Here is a 10,660-nt window from a genome sequence, read left to right as displayed (position 1 = left end):
CAAAGTAAAAGAGTTGCATATACAAATACATCCAATAGTTATGGTAATTTCTGTCACAAAAATGTGCAAATGTTTACATAAAAGTCCAAGCTTAAATAAAAAAGATGCAGATTGACTGCATGAAATTGAGTTAGAAACCAAACCTAAAAGAAATATATTAAGTCTTCATCTTCTTCAAAATGTAATGCCCGAAATCCAAAATTAAGCAAAAAAATTTTTTTTTCTCTGCAATGCATAGCTGTGCAGAAAAAAAATGAAACACTCAACTCCTGTCGGACCAAAAGAAAACAATAAAAGATGAACATTTACCTTATTTGGCGCTGTAAGATCAACATTATCCCACACTTTGGAGTGACTATGGAGACAGAAAAAATATAATTTATAATTTTCTGAGATAGGCGCCAGCGCCCCCCACGACCCCTAAAGGGAATAAGCGGTAGAAAATGGATGGATGGATGGAAGGTTTTAGCAATTTTTTTTTTACAAAATGTAAAATATCAAAAAGTTCCATTCTTATTTTGACTTTTCAGTATGCAGCCATTGGTGGAACAACTTTGGACACCCCTCACTTATCATATATTAACCTATATTGACAAACTGTATCAAAATGACCGCTTACATTTTTCAATTCTTCTGTGTGTGATCTTCCGTGGAAAAAAGTGTGCTTCCAATGTGTTACATTTTCCTTGGAATCCACACCTCAGTGTCATAAAACAATAACAACACAAATACCTCTTGTTTTAATATAACAGGGGCTAAATCATACTGTATGTTTTGTCATATTTTTGTGGATTTGCACTTGATTTGTGAATGCGAGGGTGACATACTAAATTATTCTAGATTAGATCCAGATTTGGCTGTTTAAAAAGTACACACCTGGATCTGTGAAATCACAGTCTGGATTCAGCATCTGCTCTATGTCTCATGTTTTTGATATTTTTTCACAAAACAGTAAATGGCCTAATGCCTACGCTCCCGGATGGGTTGTGGTTGTAATTGTTTGGAAGACAGACTATTTTACACGTAACACATATCCACAACGTGGTTATAATTATTAGACAAATGCTCAATGACTCATGGATAATTAGTTGCTAAGTCTAAAAAGGTTTTAATTGATTGCGGCTGTGTTTTTCAACCAATCTCGCTCAAACTTTATAAACGACTGCATTTCGGTCTTTTACCAAACATGGCAGTGATTCGGCCAAACACCCTAGAGTACCTGTGTCAAACTCATTGCTCGAAGGCCAGATCTGGTCTGCCACATAATTTTAACTAGGCTGACCATGCGTCCTCTTTTCCCCGGACATTTCTTCTTTTGCAGGGGTGTCCGGGGTGTCCGGGCGTTTTTTTTTAAATGCGTCAAATGTCCGGCATTTTAAATTAGGGTTGCGTGTATTTTCAACGTAGGTCCAAGGTTAGGTTATCGTATATATATATATATATATATATATATATATATATATATATATATATATATATATATATATATATATATGATTTTCAACGTAGGTCCAAGGTTAGGTTATCGTATATATATATATATATATATATATATATATATATATATATATATATATATATATATATATATATATATATATATATATATATATATATATATATATATATATATATATATGCTGAGGCAGCATACAGAAGGGAGGCCTGGTGTCAGGATAATAATCTCTACTTGAACACAGACAAGACCAAGGAGATGATTATTGACCCACGGAGAAGGAGTGCACAGTACACACCTCTGTACATAGGGGGGACAAAGGTGGACAGGGTGAAAACCTTTAAATTCCTCAGGACCCACATCAGCGAGGACCTCACCTGGGATCACAACACCCAACAAACAATAAAGAAAGCCCAGCAGCGACTGTACTTCCTAAGAAGGCTGAGAAAATATGGTATGCCACCCAAAATTCTCAGCAATTTCTATAGCAGTGCGGTTGAGAGTGTCCTTACCAGCTCAATCACGGTCTGGTATGGAAACTGCACTGCCAAGGACAGGAACTGTTAAAACTGCTCAGTACACATCAGGAGCAGCCTTCCCCTCATTACAGGACATGTACTCTACCAGGGCCACCAGGAGAGCACACAACATCATAAAGGACAGTACACACACCCGGCACAGTCTCTTCAGCCTCCTACCATCAGGCAGACGATACAGGAGCCTGAAATCCAGGACTACGAGACTGAAAAGCAGTTTCTACCTACAGGCCATCAGGCTTGTGAATGCTAACTTGTGAATGCTAGCTTCCCCCCGCCCCCCACCCATTTTTACTTTGTCTTTTTGAAAAAAGACAGGTACCTGGACCACCCCCGAACTGTGAACCATCACTGTAGACACTTTTCACCTTTGATCACTAAAGACACTTTAACTGCTGCTGTGACCCAAGGTCACCTCCATATTTATACTGTTGACTGTCAATCAGAATGTGCAATAATGTTATGTTACTTACTGTGCCTTGTATATACATTTATATATATATATATATGTATATATACATATTTTTTTTAGCTAAGTACCGTGTGACTTGTTGAAGGGTGGAATAGCAAAGTAAGATTTTCATTGTACGGCAAACTGTCTGTTTAACTGTGCATAATTTAATTTTTCTGAAGGAACTCTCCTGAAGGAATCAACAAAGTACTATCTATCTATATGACAATAAACAATCTTGAATCTTGAATATATATGTATATATATATATATATATATACATATATATATATATATGAATTACTCGAGTTGGTGAATTTTAGGTGTAAATATTTTAGCGGTGGGCTAAGGGGTGTTAGCCAATGGCTTTGGCTGGGGGGCCGGACTTCCGGGGAAGTTAGGGAAGTGACGCTATTGACAGGAAGTGTTGGTTCTGTCAGGCTTGGACTTCGATTGTGTGTGCTCCTTCGACGCAGAGGGATTACAGGACGAGCCAGGCGTGAATTAAGGTACATGATGTTTTATTAGGAATTCTAAATACAAAAATGGACAAACTAAGGGCGCTCACAAGGAGGTATAAAACTTGGCTACAAAATATAAACAGGAAACAAAAACACTTGCTCGATTGGCATGAATGAACTAAGAACAGAAACAGCACGATGGCATGACTATAAACAACTAAAACAAAACACTTACTGTGACAACAAAACCAGGAGGCAAAAATAGCAAGGTGCGTGGCAGGTGATCATGGGCATGGAGAATGAGTAGCAAAGGTCGTAGATTACAATGAAAGTTAGAACGGCATGGGTAATGAAAGTTGGTGTGAAGATCCCAGGACGAAGACAAGAAAAAGAGTGACTTAAATAGCTGTGATGATTAGTGAAAACAGGTGAGGCTGAGAACAGGGACGTGACAGGTGAAAGGTAATGAGGTTGGCATGGAAACAAACAAAACCAGGAAGTGCAAAACGTGACAGATTGTCCAAAATCAAAAACATAACATGACAAAACAAAACATGATCCATAGGTGTGACAGGTTTGAGCTTTGCGGGGAAAAGGAAATACTCTTCTTGGTAAATACTAAGGTGAGCGTAAAGTCAACATTTTTAACTCCAGTAAATGAGTTATTTTAGTGTTTGTGAGTCCATGGAAACTTCACTTTTATCTCCCGCTGGATCCACATCGTTCGAGGATGGGGACAGACTAGCTGTTAGCTTCAAGCTAACCAGCACCCGAGCAGACTCCGCCACCTCAAAAACATACTTTGCAGGTAAAAAAATTGGGCAGTTGTTTGCCTTTTGAAGTGTTAATGTGCGAGGAGTGTTCAAATGGAGTCTTTTGAAGAAGTGGCTGACAAGTTAGCATCGCTGACAGTGACGTCATCACCGTCATTGTTTACTGAAGCAGAGATGGTGACTGTGTGTTATGATAAACGCGATAGATTTAGCAGATTTAATTTTTTATTATCTATAGCAGGGGTGTCAAAAGTGTGCCCCGAATTCCATTTGCGGCCCACAGCTAAAGTTTTAAAGGCCCACAGCACATTCTAAAAATACTATTAACATAAACTAAAACATAAAAAAAGTAAAATAAAAAAGCTTAAAGTTGAAATGTAATTTAGAAAAAGTTGCAATGTTGACTAATAAAACAAAGCAGTTTTTTTCTTTCAAACTGTCATTGCTCAAAACAATGTCAATATGAATTATTGACTTATCCAAGGTTCCCATTACTTCACATCAAATATTCCACTAAGAAAAATATTTTGGGTGGAAGATTTTACATATTTTGTGTGTTTGCCATTAAAAACATAGTTTTGTTTGACAAGAAAGGCTTTGGCTTGCCACATTATTGAATTTGGTCTGCCACATTATTTAATTCGATCTGCCACAACATTGAATGTGGTGTCTACGTCATTGAACGTGGCCTGCCACACAATTTAATTTGGCCTGCCACATCATTGAATGTGGTCCGTCAAGTCATTTAAGTGGCCTGCCACGTCATGAATGTGGTCTGCCACCTCATCAAATTTGGCTTGCCACATCATTAAGTTTGGTCAGCCACACCATTGAATGTTGTGCGCCACATCATTAAATGTGGTCTGCCACCTCATTGAAGGTGGCCTGCAACATCATTTAAAGTGGTCTACAACATAATTTAATGTGGTTTGCCACACAATTTAATTTGGCCTGCCACTTCATTAAATCTGGTCTTCCACATCATTGAATGTGATATGCCACGTAATTAAAAGTGACCTGCCACATCATTAAAATGGCCTGCCGCACAATTTAATTTGGCCTGCAACGTCATTGAATCTGGTCTTCCACATCATTGAACGTGATATACCACGTCAACGACAGTGGCCTGCCACATCATTGAAAGTGGCCTGCAACATCATTGAATTTGGTCTGCCACATCATTTAATTCGACCTGCCACATCATTGAATGTGGTGTGCCTAATCATTTAATGTGGTGTGCCACATCATTAAATGTGGTTTGCAACATCATTTAACGTGGTCTGCCACACAATTTAATTTGGCCTGCCACATCATTGAATCTGGTTTTCCACGTCATTGAATGTGATATACCACGTCATTGAATGTGGCCTGCTACATAATTGAAAGTGGCCTGCCACACAATTTAACATGGCTTGCCACGTCATTGAATGTGGTCCGTCAAGTCATTTAAGTGGCCTGCCACATCACGAATGTGGTCTGCCGCTTCATTTAATGAGATACGCTACAAAATGTTTATGTGGTCCGCCACATCATTCAACGTTGTAGGCCATTTTATTGAATGTGGCCTGCCACGTTATTTAATGTGGTCCGCCACACCATTTAATGTGGTTTGTCACGTCATTCAATGTGGTCCATCATGTCATTCATTCAATGTTGTCCACCACATCTTTACATTTCGGCTGCCATGAATTTTAATGTGGACGGAACATCGTTTAACTTGGCCTGCCAATTCCTTTTTAATGTGTTCTACCACATCATACAATGTAGTCTGCATCATAATTTAACGTGGGCTGCCACATCATACAATGTAGTCTGCCATATAATTTAATGTGGTCTACCACACCGTGCGTGTGCACCTGTTTTGTTTTCACCCATCTGGAGTCTAAAGGGAGGGGCTGCCAGTGTGTGTGTGTGTTTGTGTGTGCGTGTGTGTGTGTGTGTGTGTGTGTGTGTGTGTGTGTGATGGCAGCAAAACAAAGGAGTCCACCGGGAGATTATTACAAACTCTATGATACTTTAGCTTGAATTGATGTTGTGTCTCGCAAGTAAGTCTTGACTGAAAATTGAAATGCATATGAAATTTCCGCCGCATGCATAATGCATGGTGCACCTTGCTATTGTGCACGGCGGATAAATGCGAGTGCACTCGTGTCATCCCGAGACTCTGCAGGCGCCTGCCGGGTGTTTTCATCTGCACTGCCCAGAGCTGATAGCTATCGAGACCTCCTTCCCATGGAGGCTTGTTTTTCCCTTTTACTTCCTCATCGCAAATCTGTTCAGTTCTCTCTCAGCTGCCACAAGGGTCCTGAGCAGCTCTCCCAGATGGTGCAAGATAGCCGCTCTCCCACTTGCCGACACGTAACAGTCTTTGTTTCCAGCTGTGACAGGCAGAGGATGGCAGCTATTGGCTAGGTGAGATATTATTGTATATACACACACACACACACTACAGCACAATACCATCCACTCAGCTCAACGCTTGTGTGTCCCTCCTGTATTTACATTTGCGACTGAGAGCATGGAGGAGGTGGCGGCGGCGGCGGCGTGCACCCATCTGAGTGAATAGTTGTTCATTAATGTGCAGTGGAGCCGCACACAGTGTTTGTCCATGTAGATTCCAGGAAAATGCCTGCACTCAGAGGGGTGTGCCTGCATAATGTAACGAGATCCGACACACACAAAAAAAACAAATCTAATGTTGCTAAACAAAATAATAGAGACAGCTCTCAGCGTGATGTTAAGCACTTCTACGCCACAATAATTAACATCGTAGCCGTCCTCATCATATATGCAGCTGCTGCAATAACAAAACAGGGGAGCAGACCGCGCAGGAGTCAGGGTGATATTTCACAACCCCTCGTAATTGGATGCATCAAAATTCCTTAATTACTGGCTAAATCTTGCGGCGTCGGACAGATGAAACAGACTCGCTAACTTACTTGAGGACGTTTGACAGCACGCGTGTACAAATGAGTTCCACATCGTGTCTCGGTATGTAAGCATGCAAACATGCAGGCCTTGAAGAAAGAAAAAAACAAAAAAAAAACATGACAGCGTCTGTGTAGCTTTGTGTTTGACGTCTGGTCATGGAAGGTAATACTGAATTCCAATTGGGAGCAATGACATTATCAGTTACAGGGTCAAACTGTCACTAGTAAATAAAAGTAATCCACTGCACAGTTGTACTAAACTGGAATGAAACTGCATTCACTCTCTGATTAAAAAGTCAAAGTTATAGTACCACTGATAGTCACACACACGCTAGGTGTGGTGAAATTACTCTCTGCGTTCGACCCATCCCCTTGTTCCACCTCCTGAGAGGTGAGGGGAGCAGTGAGCAGCAGCGCTGGCCGTGCTCGGGAATAATTTTGGCGATTTAACCCCCAATTCCAACCCTTGATGCAGGGAGGTAATGGGTCCCATTTTTATAGTCTTTGGTATGACTCGGTTTGAAGTCACAACCTACAAATTTCAGGGCGGACATTCCAACCACTGGGCCACTGAGCGGGTTAAGAATTAAGAATATTATACATTAAATGTGACGGCGTGTCACGGTTGGGAAAGTGGCCATGCCAGCAACCTGAGGGTTCCTGATTTAATCCCCACCTTCTACCAACCTCGTCTCATCCGTTGTGTCCTTGAGCAAGACACTTCACCCTTGCTCTTGATGGGTGCTGGTTAGCGCCTTGCATGGCAGCTCCCGCCATCAGTGTGTGAATGTGTGTGTGAATGGGTGAATGTGGAAATAGTGTCAAAGCGCTTTAAGTACCATGAAGGTAGAAAAGCGCAATACGAGTATAACCCATTTACCATTTACCAAATTTTACTTAACAAGTTATGTTTATTTATTTGTTTCTTCTGAAACAGAACCTGGCAGTCATTCTTCATAATATCAATTATTTGTTGAGTAATTGGTAGATAGCTAACAAACTTTCCATCGCCAGACACAATGTTTCATCCCCTCTAGGTGTGACGTCATCAACTGAACTGGAGACACTTTCACGTTTCATTTAATTCAATAATGTGCATGTTTTTGTTGCCTTGGTCCAGGATTACTTTGAAACTGGTTGGTTTAATATTAAAGGATATTCAAGAATCACCCTTTCCAGATTTTCCTGCTCTTCCATCTCCTATTGACACCAGAGCCTTTTTCCTCGTCTTCTTTCAGCATTTCCTCAAGATCTTTGAGGACAACAACAGTAAAAGAGGACGCAAAAGAGAATACCTGCAACTTACCTTCTTTTTCTCTTGTTTTTGAGTTCCAAGTCTACTCTTCTTTATCATTTTTTTCTGCAGGTTCTAACTCAGTCATTCTCCTCTTGAGGGTGCTCCTAATTTTAGAATAGAATAAAATAGAAAGTACTTTATTGATCCCTGGGGGAAATTCAGGATCACATTTGGCTTTTTTCTCCCATCCAAACTCAAAGCAAAACCCTTCTTTGAAGTCAGAATCATTAAAATCAAATAATCACTGCAAATTACACTCCTCCTGTTTGGTCCGTCCCATTTTGCATGAGTCATTTTGACTTGAGAGGTCCATACTTTCCTCATATTACCATCGTTTGGAAATGTAAGTTTGCTGACCCCTTCTTTAGGTGTATAGCTACAACCTGCAACATTCTATCTGACAGACATATTTGATCATTCCTTCAAATTCTGCATGAAAAAAACATGATTCAGGTTGAAGATACTACCAAGACACATACTTCACACTATGAAAAGGTCTCCAGTCTTCTGTAGATAACGTCAGCAGGCTGACGCAGGCCCACACACATTATAGTGGACATTCCAAAATGTGCTGAAACCAGTGACGTGCCGTCAGGGGAGGCAAGTGAGGCTGTGCCTCACCTGCCACCAGGTGGCTTAACCATGAGATGTTCCAAAACAAAGTAATAAAATAAAATACAACTTTTTATTTCTCTTTTGGTTTATGCTTTCTATGTGATTTTGGTGTGGTTCCTGTATATTTTGATAATTTTCATGGTCAAAATCGCGGAAATTCCATGTTTCCTGATCAAAACAATGCGCAGATGAGAATTGATGCAGACACAGCTACACACAGTGTGTATTGGGCGTGTGTATGCGAGGTGGCCCATGCATGTTGCATGCAGCAGATGAGAAGTGAGGCAGACACAGGCGGTGCCTCCACGGCTACACACAGTGTGTATTGGGCGTGTGCGTGCGAGGGGGCCCATGCATGTTGCCACGTGGAAAAGGCAGATCTTGAGGCAGCAAGTATCTCTGCCTCAAGGTAGGGGGCTATATATTGTCAACTTGCAGTTCAATGCCTCAGCAGTACTCTGACTCGCCACACTGGGAGAAGTGGGGGCGCTCAAGCTAGCAGACACAGGTCTCTCCAGCGGAAGCCAGCATTTTTTTCTTATCTTTTTTTTAACTGTATTTATAACAAACATGGCATTTTTATTAGAGTAAGCCAGCGTTTGTGGGTGTTTTTTGTCAGATGCAAAGATATTGTTTAATTTCTTGGAATGATATTTAATTAAATGAATGTTTCTGCCAATATGGAGGATAATATACTGTATCCAAGATTAAATACTTCTCTGAACTGGACTTTAAGACAAAATGAATGTCATCATACAAAGTACGTTTTCATTGAGGATAGCTATTGCTGCTTCAGATACAAATACAGAAAGGTAATATACACTCACAATACTTGATTTATTTTGTTAAAAGCAAATGGGACCAAAAAGTATTTAATAACAGCTTTATCAAATAGTTTTTGGACCCATTTATCATATCATAGTATCATTATGATAACGTTTTTATGAAAGCGAATATCTCCCTTTTTTCCCCTGTAACTCTAATGAGCAACCTAAATCAACAATGACTAGAGCTGCACATATGAATTTAAGTAAAAAAAAAACCAACTCATAAGAAAAAAGCCTAAAATCACAACTGTGTCTATTTTTGGGGGGAATGTTTACCTGTAGACATCAGTTTAGGCCCAGAACTATGAAATACGTTTTCAGCATTAGAAGGGTCCTGTCCATACATTTGGGTTCTCACTGGGAGGCAAGTCTCTTCACATTATCACTGCTTTGACTTGTAGTGGCAGACTCAGACAAGGTATTCATTCTGGTGTAAATAATGTAAATCAAAACTACTTAACTAAAGAGCTAAGAATCATTTATTGATATTTTGATTTTGTCTCTTTTTCTTACCAGAGTTTCAAATTTCAAACTTGAATTCGATCTTACTGTGGAGGGAGATGTGGCCAGCGCGCCTGCAGGAGCAAAGGTCACCACCTCTGTTTATGGTGCTGAGAACGAGCACCATCGGATAGGGGCGGGGCACGGGCTGACGGCGAGACACAGTTGGCAGGTGATTAGATTTCACAGGTGGTACGTGTTAATCTAACCATCTGTTGTCTTTAACAGTTAGCGGCCGGGAGCAGGGTGGGAGAGAGGATACGGACGTGACTGAAAAGTCACGTTCTGCGGAAGAAAGACTTGGATAAAATCTATGTGTATTAAAAACTTTGTTCAACTTTGCACACCTGGCTCTTGTGGAGTGTTTGTCAGTGGGACCGCTAGGAAGTGACCTCCACACTCACCAAAGTTTTTGTGCTAAACTCAGGGGCCAGTTTATTGTCAATCCAGGGCCGGATTTCATCCGAGGGCTGCTAGTTGACCTCTTTTCAATAAACAGCAATCTCTTAAGGTGGTTTCCAGAAGCAAATAACCCTGGGCTCTTTAGTGAGTACCGAGTCAAAAAAAAAAAAAGAACTGCTTTGGCTGTAGGCAACCTTCTTGTGTGGTATTCTACCTGTCTGATATGTTAGTGTAGAATTATAGCGCGTGTCACACTTTCTGCTTTTAATGCTAGATAATCATTTTCTGCTACCTGCTATTACAACCTTACTGTACTCCTGTGACTGCTCTTTTGTGCAATATACTTGTTATTATGTGACCATGTAGCGTTTCACTTTCTCATGCCCTCTACAACATTAGGGATTCACATTT

At 40.5% G+C, this 10,660-nt stretch overlaps 1 long non-coding RNA gene across 1 annotated transcript; it reads left to right on the top strand.

The window, feature by feature from the left end:
- The first annotated feature begins 2,878 nt into the window (after positions 1-2,878).
- Positions 2,879-10,166, top strand: LOC133552358 (uncharacterized). Its single transcript, XR_009806679.1, has 4 exons — positions 2,879-2,952; positions 5,958-6,089; positions 9,863-10,019; positions 10,076-10,166. It is a non-coding gene; the product is annotated as an uncharacterized LOC133552358 (long non-coding RNA).
- The last annotated feature ends 494 nt before the right edge of the window (positions 10,167-10,660 follow it).

This window comes from Nerophis ophidion, linkage group LG05 (assembly GCF_033978795.1).
Source record: "Nerophis ophidion isolate RoL-2023_Sa linkage group LG05, RoL_Noph_v1.0, whole genome shotgun sequence".
Taxonomy (NCBI): Eukaryota; Metazoa; Chordata; class Actinopteri; order Syngnathiformes; family Syngnathidae; genus Nerophis; species Nerophis ophidion.
The sequence above is the reverse complement of the archived record's forward strand: the minus strand, read 5'-3'. Positions and strand labels throughout refer to the sequence as shown.